This window comes from Python bivittatus, unplaced genomic scaffold (genome assembly GCF_059951505.1).
Source record: "Python bivittatus isolate LINGU-HERP-01145 unplaced genomic scaffold, Pbiv_v1 ctg000590_np1212, whole genome shotgun sequence".
Classification (NCBI taxonomy): Eukaryota; Metazoa; Chordata; class Lepidosauria; order Squamata; family Pythonidae; genus Python; species Python bivittatus.
Genome location: NW_028277086.1, coordinates 10,740,427 through 10,760,198, shown reverse-complemented (window position 1 = coordinate 10,760,198; position 19,772 = coordinate 10,740,427). Strand labels below are relative to the sequence as shown.

The following is a 19,772-nucleotide window of genomic DNA, read 5'->3' as shown; positions in this document are numbered from 1 at the left end:
ATGATAAAGTAAAAGAATCAGTTAGAAAATGCAGAAGCAGAGATTCACGTTGGGAACCCTAGAAACAAGCAATCATCTCTCTCTCTCTCTCTCTCTCTCTCTCAAGATACTTAATGCAATGGTTGTATCTCAGGCATTTGGACTACTTTGGAACACATCCTGGAACATGTCTTGAATCACACCATGCTTATCTGGCTCTTAAAATGCAGGTTGTCTCAATCACCTAAGGTGGGAAACAGAGCAAGTACAAAGCCCTTGATTGAGAATTTAGATTCCCAACCTGGATTTTATGGCCTTCAATATGCCCATCTAAGTTTTATTATTTTTAGATTCTTTTCACTGAAAAGAGGTAGGAAAGTAAGCTGTTGGGAAGGGAAGCATCAACCCCAGCATATTTATTTCCAAGAATGCTTCTGGGAATGCATATACTCTAGAGGAATCTTAGAAAATAAAAATGATATGGCCGTGTGCCAACTGACTCAGAAAAAGGACAGAAGAACATTGAGATGGTAGCAAGTATCAGTACTGTACAAGGATCCTGGTAAATGGATGACCACAACAGGTGCCATTTTATGAAAGGCCTACAGTCAGAGCTCTCATCATTATAGTCTGATAGGTAGGGCCTCCTTTTCATTAACTGAGAACTTCAACTCAAATTGGAATAGATCACTCTATCAGAGATTGGATTTCTATGGCTTCTGTAGCGATGCTTTCCTGATGTTGGGATTTGAGAATGCCAAAGAAGCACTAGGAGACCAGGAATTAATAGAAGCAAATATGTGTAGCTCAGGGTTGAACTGTGGAGTCCTTGGGGTTCTCTGAGCTTGGTTGTTTTCTTGCAAATGTTTCATTACCCGGCTAGGTAACATCTTCAGTGGTAGAGTGGAGTGGGGTTTGCTCTCTCTTTATATACTGTGGCATGCCCTGCCAGTGTTGGTGGGAGTTTTGTTTTATTTCTCCCCTCTGGCAGTTCCTTGATTATTGTTTACTGCTTGTATGTCTGGTGGCAATCTTGGTGTTAATCTCTGCTTATCTGGGTGATGATTGCTGGTGAGGAGAAGTTCTGGTCTTTTATTTTCCTTTCTACTGTCTCTTTTGAATAGTGTGTAGATGCTGTTTATCTCTATGTACCTGTTGATGGCTGCCTTGTCTGTTGTGGACATATGGACAGACTTAACCATAGTTTCAATTGGGAAACTGTTAGCATCTTAGACCAAGCTAAATCCAGAAATGCAAGGGAATTCCTGGAAGCTTAAGGCAGCCATCAACAGGCACATAGAGATAAACAGCATCTACAGACTATTCAAAAGAGACAATAGAAAGGAAAACAAAAGGCCAGAACTTCTCCTCACCAGCAATCATCACCCAGATAAGCAGAGATGAACATCAAGATTACCACCAGACATACAAGCAGTAAACAATTCCTTAATCAAGGAACTGCTTGAGGGAAAAAATAAAACAAAACCAAACCCACACCCCCACCAACACTGGCAGGGCATGCCACAGTATATAAACAGAGAGCGAACTCCATCCCATTCTAGCACTGTTACCTAGCAGGGTAATGAAACGTTTGCAAGAAAACAACCAAGCTCAGAGAACCCCAAGGACTCCACAGACCAGCAATTAGATGTAGAAGGTCCAATGGGACAGACCTCCCTGCCTGGATACATTTTTGAGAATCATCAGTCCACCTACCTAAGATCATCCCCAATATTTATAACAAATTACAACTTCAAAATTCAGAAGGGCCTTATCCGTAACACATTCCTCACATCAGTCAGGGAGGAGAAATTTAAGAATATTTCTGATGTGGTTAAGACTTTGCCCTTTCAGTGCTGGAGCCACTGAAATCCCAGCCCATGTGGGCTTATATGGTCCATTTTACAGGGATATACCCATTTAATATCGAAATTCTCAGGGCACTTAGATTTATTTTACTGGAATTATTTATTTTCTGAGAGAAATGCACCCATTTTTTAAAACGGTATAACATGTTGCTTTAGAGTCTGTAAAAACTGGCAAGGGTTAATGAACTAATATCAGAGTATGCATCATTTTATTTCTCTAGTGGAGTTCTTGGTACTCGCTGAGCTCAGTTGTTTGCTTGCAGACGCTTCATTACCCAACTAGGTAACATCCTCAGTGGCACTGAGGATGTCACCTAGTTGGGTAATGAAAGGTCTGTCTGTCTGTCTGTCTATCTATCATGCTTACCAGAGTAAAAAAAGTCTTGGGATTTCTGGTTTAGAATTATGCCCCCTCATTTTTATTGAAGCCGTGGCTTTGTAGATGAACCAATTTGCCCAGTGGCAAAGCTTTCACTTGGTATAGTTCATTTAATTAATTTAATTTAATTTCTTTACTCGGCTGATATATAGCTCCAGTTGTTGACCGCCTCGGAGCAGCTGACAACCCTAGTGTGCCAAAACAGGGTTAAAATAACTAATAGAACCAAAGAGATAACAAACATCAAATCCCCAAATTTATCAGGATCACAGCAAAATATTCCTCTGTCCCATAAGCATAGAACTCCATACAGTCACAGATCAATGAAATGCGTGGTGGTATTTTCTTCTGCCATACTTGCTAAAGGTTGTAACGTCTGGCCTGCAAGGCTGCAAGTTCAGAGTCAGTCAACCGGGTTAAATGGTTTGATTGATGGTCTCACTTAGCAGAAGGCCACCTTTCTGTGCTGACCCGTGACCGGCCTTGGAATAGAAGAACCAAACTGACAGCCTCGTCGGCTGGCTTAGGCACAATGTCCAGACCGGAGGGCTCTCTGTGCCCGAGGAGCTGTGCAAAGCGCACCAGCGCTGGTTCAGCCGTGAAACGAAGCTGATATTCCAAGAAAGGATAAGCACGAGATGCGTGAGCGGAAGGAGCGGTGTGCCGCAGGTGAACCCACCCACAGCAGCGCGAGGACTCTCGGACTGGCCTCCTTTTTCTCTCAGAGGTGGAAGGAAGAGGCCACGATCCTCCCTGCGACTCCAGGCACACGTGCACTTTCTCTTCCTAGCTTCTCCTACCGCCCCCCCCCCCCGCTACTTTGGGACCAGCATAGCACACCGCTCGGCTAATATCTCCACGTCTTGCTGCCCTTGAAGACAGAACTACAAGGTCTGGCTGAAAAATTGGCAAGAGCGGTTGCCAAATGACGCACCTTCCCCCCCACCCCAAGAGGACATTCTTGCAACGCAGCTCCGGGGAAGCTTTGCGGGGTGCAAGAATGAAACCCACCAGGGCAACGGCCGGCCGGCCAGCCAAGCCGCTATAGGGGTAGAGGAGCAGGATAACGCACGGGGAAAATAAAGTTGGTAATCCCCGGCACTTGTGCCGCGCGCCGTCCTCTTCCTCCCCCCATTTCCACAGCGTATTGGAAGATGCGAGGCGGCTCAGGCTGCACGTCCTCATTGGAGCGCGCGGTTTTCTTTCCAAAGCCGCCGCCGTTGCAGGCTGCGAGGCAGGATCAGCTGCTGGGGGGCAGTGACGTCACAGAGCTCTAGCCAGCACAACGTTCCATTGAGGCGAGCGCGTGCTCCGGCGAGCACATGGGAAACAAGCTGCGAGCGGAGCCTTCTCGCTGCACAACTGCGGCCTTGGCGGCCCTTGCTCCCCCCACCCCCCTTTTTTTTGTTTTTGCTTTAATCGCAGGGGATGGCTTTTTATTTTTGGAAGGAAAACCCCGATCGAGACAGCGAATAACTTTGCAAGGCTTCCCGACTGTTTGGAGGGGACTTGGCCGGGCCTGCGAAGGATGCGTGGTAAGTCAGCGAGATGGGGGGGAGGGGGTAGATGAGGAGGCCGCGTGGGGGGAGGGAGGTGCACGAGGGGGGTCGTTGCTTTCCGGCCGCGCTCTTGCCTTTGTTTAAGCGTGCTTTCCAACGAGTCGGGCCTCGGAGTTGGCCAGAAGTTTACAGGTGCCCTTATGGCCATCGCCTTGCGTGCTTTTGTGTGTGGGGAGCGGGGGGGAAAGATCCTGCTGCGGTCCACCGACCCATGCGCGCTGCTCCGCGGGTCTGGACGGCGGTCTGTGTGCAAATGCACCAAACCTGCCTTCCGAGCGCTTCGAAGATAAAGATGACACCCCTCCCCCCTCCGATCGGTATTGGCCCCTTGCAGGAGGGTTCGGAGACGGGCAGCCCCCTCCCCCCCATTGCCATCGTTGCCATAACACGATCGCGGGGATGGGGGGATGCTCGTCGGGTCTCCCTGCCCATCCCCCGTCTCTGCTTCTCCCTCCCCTCCCCCACCCCATCCCACTCCCGGGTCTGGCCTTCTGCAGACTATTTTTCCGACCTTCCCCAAGAGCGGGCGGAGAGGCCCCAGAAACCTTGTTCGCGCCTTGGCATCGGCGCACACTTGTGCTTCTTTCGGGCCGCCCACCCCGCCGTCTGGAAGGGCGAGCGGCGCTCCGAGTCGGGGTCGGCTCGCGCCGCCCGCCGCGGGCTCGCCTCCGCCGCTGCGCCCTGGTGCGCGGGGCAGGCTCGGATCCTGGCTTCGCATTGTCCGCTGTGATGTGGCCGTCTCCTCCGTCGGCGTCCCCCCCCCCCCGTCTTTCTTTTAACCGAGTTGGGTCCTCTCCCGCCTCTTGGGATCTGACCATTCAAGAGTCAAGGAAAGGCGCTTTCCTTTCCCTGGATCCCGGTTAAGGTGATCAGTTAGATTTCACTAACCCCCAGAACTTCGCCCTCCCGGAAGGTCCACATAGGCCCTTCCTTAAGCTCCCGTCCTCCATCCATTTTCCTGCAAGAAACCTGTTTGGAGTCCACGGCGAACTTTTGTGGCAATACAGATGGGAGCATACTCGGTCTTTCATCCTGGAAGCAGGCTGATCTGGTGGGCAGAAGAGTTCGGCTCTCGCACGCACCCCGTAGCGAAGAGAATATTTGTGCTTCGGTTGCAAAGAGCAGTCAATAAATGGAAAAAAGAGCAAGCCTAATTAAAATCAAAATAAAATTGTCTCCTGAATACTACGGCACCAGGCTCAAATTGACAAGTTGAGACATGTTTGCATTGGCCTGTATTTATGAACTCGCACTTTGTCATTCTGAAACTCTTGTGGCAGAAGAGTCCCAACATTTCCTTTTATTGTGTTGCACAAAATCTCTGTCTCTAAGTGTGTGTCTTAATGGCGAGGATTATTTTCCGCCAAAATTTGGAATTTATTTTAAATTTATTTTATGGTGCAGTACCATGTTTATGTATGCTGATTACCACTTACTTTGGGGCAGACCCCCCCCCCCAAAGAAATACGGTTTGCTTTCTGACTAGATATGGATTTATATTATAGTTAATTCCTGTTTAAGTATATAAACCCAGTTGCATTACCGAGTGTTATTTTCATCCTGTAATATTTTTATTACAAGCCATTAAATAGAATCATGCTGGGGTTTTTGTCCTCCTTGTTTTGTTTTTAACAGGTCTGCAACACGTTTAAATAAACCTTCCAAATACATGTTGAAATTTTCCCCACCATTATTTGTGGAGTTCTTCAAACAGCTTATTTCATGTAGAGTTACAGGATTTGTATTTTTAAAAGTGTTGGATAGTTGATTATTTGTGCATAATCTGTAATATTGCCCTGTGGGGGTTTATGGTGATTTCTGGGGTAATATTTTAAAATTATTCATACATCTCACTGAAATGATCACATTCTAGGAATGTTCCTAATACAAAATGGAAGATTATCTTTTTTAAAAACTAATCTGTGACCAACATGGCAGCGGGCATTCTGGCAATTTTTTTATGCAATCTTTCACAGAATGTCATCTTCCTGTTCTGTTTATTGCTTATTTAACTGTCTAATGAGGACTACTCTTCCTGGAGCTTGGAATACTGTTTTCATTACAATCTCCTTCTGAATTATAAGTAATTCATTTAGGGCTGGCTTCGTCAACTTGATGCCTTTAGAAGTGTTAGAGACTGGAGTTTCCAGAATTCCTAGCTAGTTTGGTTTTGGGGATTCTGGGAGTTGTAGTCCCAACATACCTGGATCGGGTTGTATTGCAGAAAGCTGACACAATATCTCTCAGTAAAGTCGGAGTTTGGAGGTAGGCCTGCTTGAATTTTTCTCAGTGACTTTGGGACCAGTGCAACCCCCAGGTTGGATTGGGGAAGAGATTTTTCTTAATTAACTTTCTTTGTAACCAAATTGGAATAGCAGTTTCCACGTTATTGTGCGTGCCAGAGTTCCTTAATGGACAGATGCAAGTTAAGCCTGTAGAAAAAAATACTGGTTTGATACGACTTCCTCTTCCCTTTCACGTTTTCACTTAAAAAGAAATTGTATCCTTTTAATGCAAAGCAGGATGTCCATATGTCAGAAAGATTTTCATGCTCTCATAAGTATGGAAATGGATCCGACTCAGTGCTTGGTGCTGTGATTTAAGCTCATCCCTGTGATGCTAATTTGCATCTGCCAAAGCTTTTCTTTGTACTGTTGTTAAGATGCGAAAGACATCTATTTTACCTCTGTTCTTCTTCAGCAGTGGAGAAGCCCAGAAATGGATTGATTATTTATTTATTTACCACTTATTTAGCGGTATTCATAGACTGCTCCAAACTGCATGATTCTGGGCAGTGGACCTTGGCAAATCTATATATGGGGATATTTCCATGCCTATAAGGGCAATTCAGATTATTTTAAAGAACAGTCACAGAGGAGCTCTTTCACTGTATTTGCTATTGATTGATGAATCCTTCTGGTAATAGAGGATGATTTTAACTAGTAGCTGCAGTACAACTAGTAAGATTGTAGCGGTTAATTTGCCTGATCCTCAAACATCCCTATTTCTTGTTGTAGAAAGTTCCACCAACATTTTTCTTGGTATCTCCTGAATGCTGTACTATGTTTGCAGGGAAGATGAGGGGACTGTGATTTTTTTTTTTAATTATGAACTAATTAGATGTCATGGAAGAAAGAAATGAAAACCTATCTCCACCAAGAGGGCTAACCTAGATTTCTCCTTTAGGATTCAGTTAAGGCTGATAACCAGATAACCAAGGCTAGCTGAATTTTTTTGGCCTCAGATCAAATGCTGCTTATTTATTTCAAAAGCAAAATGTGCATGCTGCTTTTGAGCATGAAAGCCCCAAAAGTAATTTGCACACATAAAGATTCCACAGAAATTAGTTACTAATGGAGAATCCAATATAACATGTTGTTTTTTTGCAAGTTATACAATATACAGTACACACATGGACCTAAAGATCCCAGGTTGCTGATTTCCTTCTTTTAAAATCAAAACATAGCCCTCACTTTTTGATTTGTAAAAAAAGATCCACAAATAGGACTTTAAGGGTAGATTAAATAAGGTGGTGCTCAGTAAAATGTTATTGTAAATCACTGAGAGACTTCACTAGTCAACAGTAGTCATAAATAAATGAAAATGAACAGCAATAAAGATAAGACTGTGTAAAAGGGTGTCCTTTGCCAGAAGGCTATTGTTACTTTTTCTAAACCTGGGTGGCAGGGAAGAGACCATGATACTTCCCAGATGGCACATTCCTGGGCCATCACTGAGATGGCCAAGTGTCTGATCAAACAGGTGCTACTGATATTCCACACTTGGGTCATTATTGCAGAGAAGAGCTTGTTTTGTTGAGAACTGCTCCTGTCTGTGCTCCTGCACTCTGAAGATGCCGGTCACAGGTGCTGGCGAAACATTAGGAAACAAAACTTCAAGACCACGGCCACACAGCCCGGAAGACCCACACCAGCTATCTTGTTTTGTTCTGTTTATAATAATGCAGCTAGTTGATTTGGAGTTGGTTCCCACTCTTTGTTGAATTGTTCTTTCCAAAACTGGTCAGGTTTCATAGCATTTTGGGGGCCTGAATGATCCATTGTTGATTGATTATGTGTCATCAAGTCAGTGTCAATTCTTAGTGACCACGTAGATAGATTTTCTCCATAACAGTCTATCCCTAGCCTGGTCTTCCAACAGTGCACCCATTGTTGCTGTAACTGAGTCCATCCACCTTGCTGCTGGTCGTCGTCTTCTTCTCTTTCCTTCCACCTTGCCCAGCATTTGAGCCTTCTCCAGAGAGCTGGATCTTCAGATAACATGTCCAAAGTAGGATAATTTGAACCTGGTCATTTGTGCCTCGAGGGAGAACTCTGGGTTGATTGGTTCAATGATCCATCAGCTTGCTTTCTTGGCTGTCCATGGTATTTTCAGTGGTCTTCTCCAACACCAAAATTCAAACGCTTCAATATTCTTCTTATTCTGCTTCTTCAAAGTCCAACTTTTGCTTTCATAGAGTGTCACATGACTTGCACAATTATCTTTGTAGGTATAGACACATCACAGCATCTGAATAACTTATTCCAAGGCCGCCATGGCTACTCTACCAAGTGCTAGTCCGTGGCATATATCTTGACTGGTTATTTCTTTACTGTTGATGGTCTGTTGTTAGGGATTAGTGAAATGACATCTTAATTTGCTCTCTAGTTGTGGTTGATAGTTAATGAAGTTGTTTGCATTGAAGGGGGCTTTTGGGGGAGGGTGCACTTTATTTTATTATTTATTACTTGTGGAGTTCTTGATGCTCTCTGAGTTTGGTTGTTTGCTTGCAGACGTTTCATTACCCAACCAGGTAACATCATCAGTATTTATTACTTGTATATTGAATTGTTTGCTAGACTTATCTCCTTCCTTTCATTCAGGAGCTCATGGTGGTATATATAGTGCTCCTTCTTCCCTTTTCCTTTTCCCCAGTAGCAACAACTATATAAGCAAGCCAAGGTGGAGTGGAGGAAGACTTTGGGCCAGAATTATCTAGGGATCTTCCGTAGCTAAAGATGGATTAGAACCTCCCCACTCCTAGTTCTAGACCATAACCACTCTGCTATGATGGCTGTCTTTTATTCCGCAGCCACAATTTAGGTCTTTCCAAAGTTGCTGTGCGTATCTAGTTCTGGCACAAACTGAAAACTCTAATTCAAGATATTTATAGGAATAAATATCTTAAATTAGAGTTTTCAGTTTGTGCCAGAACTAGATACGCACAGCAACCTTGGAAAGACCTAAACTGTGGCTGCAGTCAACAACCTTATGCTCAAGTTTGAGGTGCATGGAATTGTGCTGGCTGGCCATGCACTGGATATTTGCGTAGAAGCCACATTCTTGCTGTCAGGGCAGAACATTGGTTGCATCACACAACATGTTAAACCCAAATCCCAGATTAAAAAGACATAGTTCCTGTGTCCATCTACCATGATGTGTCTGAACCAACCGCATTAGGGGATGGCCCAGATCACAAAGTATGCTAAAACAATGATTCTGTTCCCACCACAGGCTGAATTGCAAACTATCTAGTGCTCTTTTAGTCTACTTCTATGTATTGTATGAATTCAGTCATTGAGTTGAGCCTTCAGTGACACAGCCAGGAGAGTTGTAATGTCCTCTTTGCTTTTTATTTATCTATCAACAGATACTACTACACCACTGCGGAATGTGTGTATGCCATATCCCTGTTCTGAAATTACTTTTATTTTGGATACAAAAGTTTCCTGTACCCAGAGGGGTCCACTAGGCACCAACCCCACCAGTGGGGACCATGAAAACATGAGTTTATCAGCTCTTCAAGAGGACCTTTCAGGTTATTGGGAGTTGAAATTCGGTAACATCTGGAGAGCCAAAGATTCATCATCCATGGTCTGTTGCCATGATGCTGAGTAATAGTTTGTGGAATGGAGCTTATGAAGGTTACTTTTTGCAGCGCAAAAGGCAATGAGATTTGCACACTTGTTTTATTATTGAATAATTTCAGAGATCATATTTACCTTGTGAATGCATATGTGTAGTAGAATTTAGGTGATGTTTAAGATGTCACAAAATGGTGTGTGTGGAGTTAAGTTACCTTTTGTAGATCACATTTAAGGGAGACAATAGTTATATGAATCACCCATAAATGGATCCCTTAAGGCTACCAGTTAGAATATTTATCACCAACTTGGATGAAGTGAGATAAGGAGAGTAGACAAATTCAAGAAGGATAAGCTAGTGTAATAGTATGCGGGAATGACCTTGGGAGACGGGAAGAGCTACAGCCACGGCAACTATCTCAGAAGAGATCCTCCCTTGTTTCTTGGGCTATAACAGCAACAGAGTAGAATTGTACTTTCAGACTTGCAAGATTCTGTTAATGTAACTTTGCAGTAAAGTAGAATTAGTCCATCTGGTCATTCTTCCTGTCTGGACTACCTCGCGAGGCTGCCATCAGTCTTGCAAGTCTGAAAGTATATTTCTCCTCTGTTGCCTTTACAGCCCAAGAAACTAGGGACAGTCTCTTTTGAGACATTTGCCATGCCCACATTCCTTCTGCGGGCTATGCTGCCTCTTATCTGACTGTTCCTTGGCTGTGGCTCTTCCCCCTGTCTCCCAAGGTCATTCTTGTTACTGTTTACAGCTGGTTGCTGCCTTCAGTGTGTATGTATGTATTATGTATGTATGTATGTATGTATTGGCTGGACTTACATCCTGTCTTTCAGTCAGAAGTTCAAGGTGGTATAAATAGTGTGCTCCTCCTGTTATTTCCCACGCCAACCCGGTAAGGTAGATTGAGCTGAGAAAAAGAGAGGGACGGAGGGAGGGAGGAACTGGCCCAAAGTGACCTGTTGAGCTTCTGTGGCTGAACAAGGTCCTTGGTCTCTCCAGTGCCAGTCTGACATGTTGCTGGGGAACGAGGGTGTAAAGGTGGCTTAAATATTGTAGCATGGCACAGTGAGAGGAGAAGGCCGCAGCACATAAAGATTTGGCTACATTGATTGTGGCTTTTTAATGTACAGGGATTATTAAGACCTGGTTGCAGAAAAAGAACAGGGACTGTGTGCTAGTTTTGGCTTGGAAGTATTTAGACTGGGGTGTGTGGATGTGTGTAGGAGGTGATAGTTGTAATTTTAAATGCTTTCTTCCTTTCCTTGTGTCCCATCTTACACTGCTCATTGAAAAATTCAGCCCAAGGGGCTGTTGCATTAAAAAAAATTGAATATTGGGGTTTGGTTTGCTATTATAAAATAGTACTTTTCAGTCAGTGCACAACTGTAATGGTATGTGGGAATGACCTTGAGAGATGGTGGGGTGAGAGATGCTGCCTATGGAATGATCAGATAAGAGATGGCATAGCCCGCACCTGCATAACAGGCAGAGAAAGAAACTCAGAAAGGAACCTCCCTAACATATCAGGCTGTAAAATAGATGGTGGGAGTTTTATACTTTCAGACTTCCAAGATTCTGTTCATGTAGCCTTACAGTAAAGTAGAATTAGCTCGTCTGGTCATGTTTCCTGTCTGGTCTACCTGGGCAGGCTGACAGCAACAGTAGTGGAGTTTTCTGTACTAGTGTATTCCTACCCTGGATAAAGGGGTTGGACTAGACCAGTGTTTTTCAAACTTGGCAACTTTAAGATGTGGGGACTTCAACTCCCAGAATTCCCGAGCTGGCATGCCGGCTGGGGAATTCTGGGAGATGAAGTCCACACATCTTAAAATTGCCAAGTTTGAAAAGCACTGGAGTAGATGATTTCTATGGTGCCTTCCAATCTTTACATTCTTTGATTCTGTGATCCTGTTCTGTGGGTCAGGCTTGCATGTGTTTAAAGATAGGTGTGTCTATGTACACATCACCTTGCTAGATTAGACCAGTGTTCATATAAAAGCCTTGCCACTGTTATCATAAATAAAAATAAAGTTCCATGAGAGTGTCCCCCAATTGTTTGTCTGTCAAATCCAACAGAAAAGTCTCTGGTTGTCCAGCCATAACTTCAAGGAAATCTAGTGCACAGAAATTAACACTGAGGCTGAAGAACAGCAATTGTAGGAGTGCACGGGAGTGAGCTAGCTGATCTCTGGCGAGCTTATTTTTTTTAGTAAATATAGGTTGAGAAATGCAGATGAACCTTAAAGCTGGGTGGGGGCTTTCACTGTTGGTGATAGGAGCTCTTGTGTGCAGCTCTCTGGGGTACCCCACACCTGTTTCCCATCCTTTCTCTCTCCAGACCTTTGCAACTAACATGATTCACTGCAGCCTCTAAGTGGCATGGATGTGCTGGGCATAATGATAAGTTCACTAATATATCTTTGTATCTAATAATCAGCAGGGCTGTACATTGATGAAGGATGTGGAGTGAAAATCACATATTTTTTTTAAAGGTGAACATTTTGAATAGGTATGGCCTTTTCATTAAAAAGAGGGGAATAAAAAGAGGTTTATTGTTCTAGGCCTCTTGAATGCAATAGGATGTCAGTCTTGAATGGAAGTGTGTTGTATGTGTGCATCCCCGGTGTATCTATTAAGGAGTAAGAAGCAAGAGCCCCGCTGTTGCCAATACATGTGCAGAACATAGCAAGAATGCTTGTCTAACCTTTCCAGATGCACACTAAACAACTGTTGGCAGTGTATTGTCGAAGGCTTTCACAGCCGGCATACGATGGCTGGTGTGGGTCTTCCGGGCTGTGTGGCCATGTTCTGGAAACACGGCCACACAGCCCGGAAGACCCAACTAGCCAACTGTTGGCAGGCTGGTTAAAAATCACAGGGCTGCATTATTGCAGAATAATAATGCCTTCTTGGATCAATTGTTCCTACCCACCCCCTTTGCTTCAAGGTCACCTGCTCACATAACCTGTGGAAGGAGGTAGTGGCTAACCAGTTTCTTATCTCAACCAAGAAACAAAGCAGATGTTTCCATGTGGTCCTCAGGAGTTAAGCTTGACCCAAAGGAGGCCTTACTTTTTGTAAGTGGGTCATAAACTGCTCGGTAGGATATCCAGAGGTGATGTGCCTAGAGGCCTCTCCACATAGCTCGGCTTGGACTTCCTGTTTGATGCCTATCTGGACATCGCTAAACAAAAGGTGAAAGGTGGTCTGGAGTTTTGCGAGACTCAAATTTTCCAGCTTGTTTGTCCTCTGCTCTGTGAGTCAACGCCTTGCCCTGGCTGAAGAAAGGAACACTAACTCAGAAGTGTTTACGAGGCTGTGCAATATGACAGCATCCTGGTTCTTCATTCTCCTCTCTGACCCAGTTGCTCCCTGTGCAGTGGAGTATAGAAATGGCCTGGGGAGCAACAGTGAATGCCAAATATACATTGCCTCTCTTGTTGTCGCAAGAGCTACCTACAGAAACGATTTGCAGATGGTCCATAAATAGGCATGCAGAGATTTTGGTTTTTCTGATTCTCTGAACAAATTTCTCTGTGTTGCAGCATGCTCCTTCTTATGAGGACACTGTGGAGAACAGCCAAAAGTTTTGGCTCACTCCCCTGATGGAAAGGAGCATATGAAGCCATTACATGTTGAAATCTCACTTAGTAACGTTTTGTGCTGGTTCCCAATGGGTGTAGGACATCAGAGAGAGAATCTGTCTCTTCTGCAATGATTTAGCATTGTAGCTTTCTCTTTATTTTAAATGTTTCTCTCTCTCTCTCTCTCTCTCTCTCTCTCTCTCTCTCTCTCTGCAGCAAGCTCGATGGCTGATTGACTGATTGCATTCTGGCCTTTTCTCAGAGAGGTCAAGGCAGTATTAATTCATAGTCACCATTACATTAGCCCTGTGAGGTAGACTGGATATCACTAATGCAAAGTCACCAAGGGAATTCTGTAGTTGAGTTGAAACCACCTGGTTCTCCTGCTTTTAGTCCAACATCACAATCACCGTGCTATATTTTAAAATATAATAGGATACCTACTACAGAGTTACTGTGGTTGTACTTCAATACTTGTGTTTGTTTATTAGATTTATATCCTACCTTTATTGGGCTTCAGCTTCCAATGTAACTCAAATCTATGCTGGATGACATGATAAAAGTTGAGATCTTCATACATCTAGAGGGCATAAGGTGGAGAAGACTTCTGTATGATATCTGGCATATTGCATTTCCAAGTAACATTCAGTTATAAAACAGTGTTGGTAGTGCTGACTTGTACTCATTAATGAGTCCAGTGTTAAGTTTCAGCACACCTGACTGCTGTTGTATCTGAGTTCTGTATGTGTTTAGAACGGGATCTTCTAGAAATCAATGTTTATTCAGAAAAATGGTTCATTGGGATGATAGTGGAAATGTGGAAACACTGCTAAAGGAAAGATAGGACTATAGTTTCAGTTCCCGAATCTCCCCTTAAGCCATCAGATAGTGAATGGGGTGGGGAATAAAGACCTCTCTTAGACCTTGGAGTTAGAGCAGGTAATATTCTGAATTAGATAGTCTTCTGATCACTGGTAAAAGCCATCTTTCTAGCTGCTAGCAAAAAGCATGGAGGACTGAACATGGCTTGGAGTATGAACCTAGCCATCAGTGAAGATGGGGAATATTGTGTAGTTTCTGGTCTTTTCAGTTTATATGGTTGACATAGACATCTTGTGGTAAATGGAGAACAAATGTTCAGAGTACAAGATGAGCCATGAGTATTATAGGTAAATGAGAGGATTCTTTTGTTTATATAATTTGTACTAATGATATAATTGTCATAATTGCTCACCAGATTTACTTAGCTTGGAGTACCACAGAGCTTCACATGATTTTGAGCAATGATTTTGTAGCTGTGGAAACAGTTTGAGGGTTCTCAAGTGGCCCACGGATGGCTGGTCTAATCACAGAAGAAGCATTTTGCATTTGGGCTTGAAAAGCAGACAGTCTATTTTAAAACCTGAGCATTAGCCTCTCCCTTACCTCCTCCCAAATAGCTTTCTTCCCCTAATTTTATTACGTAAACCTTTAAAAATATAGACGCATGCAGGATTAATTAAAGGATTAATGAATAAATTAAAATTAATTAAAATTAATTAAAGTTTATTAATTTTTAAACATAGCAATAGGAAAAGAGGAGAAAAAGACATAGAAGTTATATTTTGATAGAGTAACACCAAACAACATTCATCCTATTGCTCAAAAGCCATCTTCCTTGTTTCTTTGTCAAAAAAACAAATCCTGATTTTGACAGACCACTCATACAAATGACCCATTGCTGACGATCAGGTATAGATTTCTCCTTGCAGTGCTGAATGCTAATTCTTTTATAATTCTTCTTCACAAATCCTCACAAAGAACTCTGCTGTATGGGTGGGAGTATAACCTCTAGATAAAATCTGTGTTTGGAATGATGAATCTTGTTATTTCATTAGAGAGAAATGCATAGGGGAAAGACAGCTTCCTGAAGCCTCCTCTCACCATGGAGGTAAACTTGGATAGTGTGATTCTCAGTCATTTTCCAGTGCTACATCCAGGAAAACTGGGGTGTAAGCCCAAAAGCAAGGAAGGACACATCTTACCATATTAAGTATGGCCTCCTAGCAGAGAAACTGCAGGGGGGCATTGATGTTGGCAGACGTGGGATGTAATAAATTGTATTTTGTTACAACAGCTGCAATTATACCAAATACCTTTTCACTTTCAACTTGGCCATAAGAAGAGCAAAGCAATTTTTAGCTTCAGTTGTTGGCTGCCTAGAGCCTTCAAGAAGTGGGTGGCATAAAAATCAAGCAAACAGATAAATAAATAGAAGCTGAGCAGAAGCTGGGAATTGAAATATGGGTTTACTGAATGGGATAGCAAGGAACAAACATTTCTTCTTACTGGAAAAACAATTTTTGAAATAAACTATAATTATTTCCCTTCTATTTTAAATATTAATGGGGACGTGACCTTGTATTTGGCAACATCTTTCATCAGTGCCTGAAGTGCGACATGCTAAAAAAAAAAAAAGTAATTGTGTCAGTGTGACATTTGGCTTTGGTTGCAGTAGATGTGGAATATCCTATTTCATAAAGAAGCATTGAAGGGAAAATCAATAAGATCTTTCCTGCTTTTTCGCATAAAAGCTTACATTCTGTGTGACTTTCTGTCCAATTGTCTTTTAGTATTTTTTTTCTCCCCGACAGTTGTTTCAGTGGGACATCTGAGAAGACATCTGCCAACGTTTTCTTTTCATTTATGGATGGGGCTCTTGTTTGGTTAGTGAAATTAAATGGATGCAGCATTCACAAAACCAGTGTCTCTTGGAACCAGTTCCTGGAATACCTTCAAGTCATTCCGTATAACATAAAAACTCTGCCTTAGAATTCCACAGTGGTAGAACTGGAGTTGCAATTCCCACCCTTCTCAGAGAATGTAGAGTACAATTTCCATGCCGAATGGCAAGTACAATGGAAATTGTAGTCTGAAACTGTTCAAGGTCATTGTAGTAGACATAGGATTTTTCTCTGCTATCCCAAAGATAAAGAGTGTTGGAATAATCATTGGCTACTGCCTGTTAATGCCCTTATATAAATAAATGGTGCGTCTGCATCTGGAATATGGTGTGCAGTTCTGATCACTGCATCTCCAAAAGGATATTGTGGTGCTAGAGGAGGTTCAGAGGAGGGCAACTTGGATGATCAAGGGGCTGAAGCAGCTTCTCTATGAGGTAAGGTTGCAAAATTTGAGGCGTTTTAATCTAGAAAGGAGGTGAATGAGAGGAGGCATGACTGAGCTGTACAATTATGCAGGGTGTGAATAAAGTGGACAAGGAGAAGCTGTTTTTCCCTTCCCAAAATACTAAAACCAGAGGTCACCCAAAGAAATTGGAAGAAGCAGGATAGACAAAAGGAAATATTTTTTTTGCACAATGTGTACCTCAGCTTTGGAATTCAGTACCACGAGATGTGCTGGCTATCAGCTTGGCTGGCTTCAGAAACGGGTTGGACCATTTCATGGAAATCATGGGGATCGATGGCTGTGGGGCTGCCTCTGAAGGCCATCTACTGGAAGAATCATCAGTTTCCTGGTACAGTTGGTTGGCTGCTGAAAGGCCAGACAGCTGGATTAGATGGGCCAGAGGCCTGATCCAGCAGGGCAGTGCTTACGTTCATACGTTGGGGAAAATAAACCAGAGGTCCCTGGGTTAATGTTGCAAGTGAAACAAGAAAGAGGCAAGTAAGGATGGGGCAAAGCTGCAGCTGTGATTTTAAGCCTAGTCCTGCCATTTGGTTGGCATCTCATTCATGTGTGTAAATAACAAATTAGATCTGTCTTTAGGCATTTGGAAGATCTCAGCTCTTCCTGGGCCAGATCAGTTAGTATGTGCTGGCTCCCTCGTGTATATCCCCGTGTTTTGAAACTGAGACTGTCCCTAAAGTCATCTTGGGTGAGATCCTTTATATAGACTGAGTGGAAGGTCCGCCAGCCTTCACAAGGCCATATAGGCGTTACAGATAGCAAGGCTTTATTGGTTAGAGAAACTTAACAATATTGGTCTCTTCAAGTATCAGAGGATTGCAGGAGACATCTAACAGTCAGGACATGGTAGGCATCTGTTCTTGGACGTAGTATTTTGAGATGGATAGCAAGCAAATATGTTGGCTTGCCTCAGCCCAGTAGATTTTTCCAAGAAACTGCGATTGCCCACGGAATGTGTTTCCATGTGGGGATCTGGAGTTTGTTCCAAGCCCCATTCCATTGGCAGAAATCACCTCCAGAAATGTCTGGTGTGAAATTGGTCCCATTGCAGCCTCGAACCATGAATCTTGGGAGGAGGTCATTAAAGTTGAACGCTGGATAAATTGCATGCCCTATTATTTTATTTGACGATGATGATGATTTTTACTTTTTGCTTGGCCAGCACAGAGCTTCTTGGAAGATTTAACTTCTTGATGGTTTTAAAGGGCTCTGGCCATGAGAAAACAATGAGAACCAAAATCCTCTTCAAAGGAAGGTGGGGAGAGGAAATGGGGTGTTCCTATGCAGAGTTTTTCCAGGGCTTACATTATCTCTGCAATAAAAATTTGTCACAATTGCTCTGAAGCCTTAAACACCAGACTACGTGCATTTCTCTTGCAAGTCCTCTTGTGTTTTAAACGTCAGCATCCTGGTCTTCCTGTTCATGTCAATAAACTGAGGATCAGTCAGGGTTTCCAAACTGAAGAATACTTTGGGCCTGTTCTCTCAGGAATTGATGGCTGAGATATTCTAAAAATGGAAGCCATGCGTGGAGATGTCATCTGTATTAACAAGGCAAGTAGACCTAACCCTGGCAATTGGTGATTCTGCATTAGTTTTATTTTAGCAACGGAAATAATTATTGGAATATTCTCTTCCTCGTCATTTTCTTGGTCTTCTGATTGTTGGTGGTGCCAGACTCCACTGAACATGACTTTGAAGGAGCCGGCCAGTGGCTTAAGAACTTTGTGTCCACATCTCATGGGATACCTCAGGTGAAGATTGCACGGCTAGCAAGCAGGATAGCAAGGAGGAACAGATGGATGTCTTCTTCTGTGATTGTTGTGGCAATTCAGTCAGCTGGCAGTGAAAAGATTAATTGCATCTCCTCCTGGTCAGGATGGAATGTAGGCCTTTAGACTATTAGTAGCCTAATTCTTTTTCCCCAGTCTAGCAATTTTGGGAAGCATGCTTAAGAAGCTAGGTTTGAGTGAGGTTATGTTTCTGTTACTTCATATTGTTACTTAAAGAAGTTGGCATATTGAGGGAGTGCCTGTTCCACTAATAGTATTGGTGCTGCGTCTTATTCCTTACACCTCAGAATAGGCCCTCCTTATAGGCCCATCACTGGGGTGGGGAAACTGAGAAGTGGTAGAGAGAGGGGCCTTTTCAGTGGCAAGCCCAAATATATACAGTGGGGGTACTTAGCTCTCAGATCAGTTTTGGCTCTTTGCTTTACAGAAAGCTTTGTTTTAAAAGCTTGCATGATGCCCTTCAAGTCTGATTTTTTTTGTTTTGTTTTGTTTTTCGATAACTTTGGGTTTTAGCTGTTTGATCTATCTCGGCACATGTTTTTGCTGACCCGGACCAAGCTTTCAACAACGTCCCCACGTTTTCTGTATTTCATATTCTCTACTACAGCTGCCAGCAGCCTTGAGAAGATAGTTCATGCTAAGGCATAGTTGGTTTAGCCAAGGTGTATTAAGCCACATTTGCTTGCGTTTTTGCAACACTCTAACCCATAAACTGTGGTTTATAAGCCAGACTGTTTGTTTTACATGACATGCGAATCCAAAACTGCCAAACCCATGTAACGTGTGAATTCAGCCATGGTTTTATAGCTTAGACTTGTGGTTTCCAGACTGCGTACTGCAGTAAACCTCACAGGGTTGCTGTGGGCTATTTTACTACGTGATAAACAGGACTGTTAGTTTGTCATGGCACTCCAGGCCACCAAGGTACACAGTTTGGGGACCTCTGGCTGAGACAATTACTGAATAAAATATAAGAGTCCCTCTGTGCTTCTGCTTCATTGTTCTGGTCTTGGGAAATAATCACACTCTTTTTCTATAGGGTTTTCTTCAAAATTAGCAAATTTCACTAAAATTCTTCTTATTGGCTTAGAGTATAGACATAGGTAGACTGAGTACAATCATTGCTTTACTAATTTAAATATTTTTGAATTCATTCTGAGTACAGTTAAGCCTGGATCCAGCCTACTATTTATTCATTCATTAGATTCATATCCTGCATTTCCACCCGAATTTCTTTAAAATGTCTATGGTATACTTTTCTCAAAAAAAAAAAAAAAGATGTTGCAGAGTTAACTGAAAGAGGAAGGATGAAATAAAAAAGATTAATCAGGAACATGCTGGCTGTGGTTTTGGTTAATTCAGTAACTGAGTTCTGTGTCTTGTAGGAATGTTGTCAGTGACCATCCTGGTCTTGACTGGACCATAAAGCAGCTGTGAAGGCAAAGAAAATGCTTTCCAATGAAAAGAGCTGCTGTAATTAAAGTTGGTTATGCTCAGGTAGGTTCCTACAACAAAATGGTCCATCGGGCCTGAGATGGCTTCAG

The 19,772-nt window shown here is 43.0% G+C and overlaps 1 long non-coding RNA gene across 3 annotated transcripts in view; it reads left to right on the top strand.

The window, feature by feature from the left end:
- The first annotated feature begins 3,329 nt into the window (after positions 1-3,329).
- LOC107326319 (uncharacterized) overlaps positions 3,330-19,772 on the top strand; it is a 138,133-nt gene continuing 121,690 nt past the window's right edge. For 2 of the 3 annotated variants that reach the window (XR_015797555.1, XR_015797554.1), the window contains exon 1: positions 3,330-3,761. This is a non-coding gene — a long non-coding RNA (uncharacterized LOC107326319). The remainder of the gene's footprint in view (positions 3,762-19,772) is intronic. The other variant, XR_015797557.1, reaches the window with a different exon arrangement.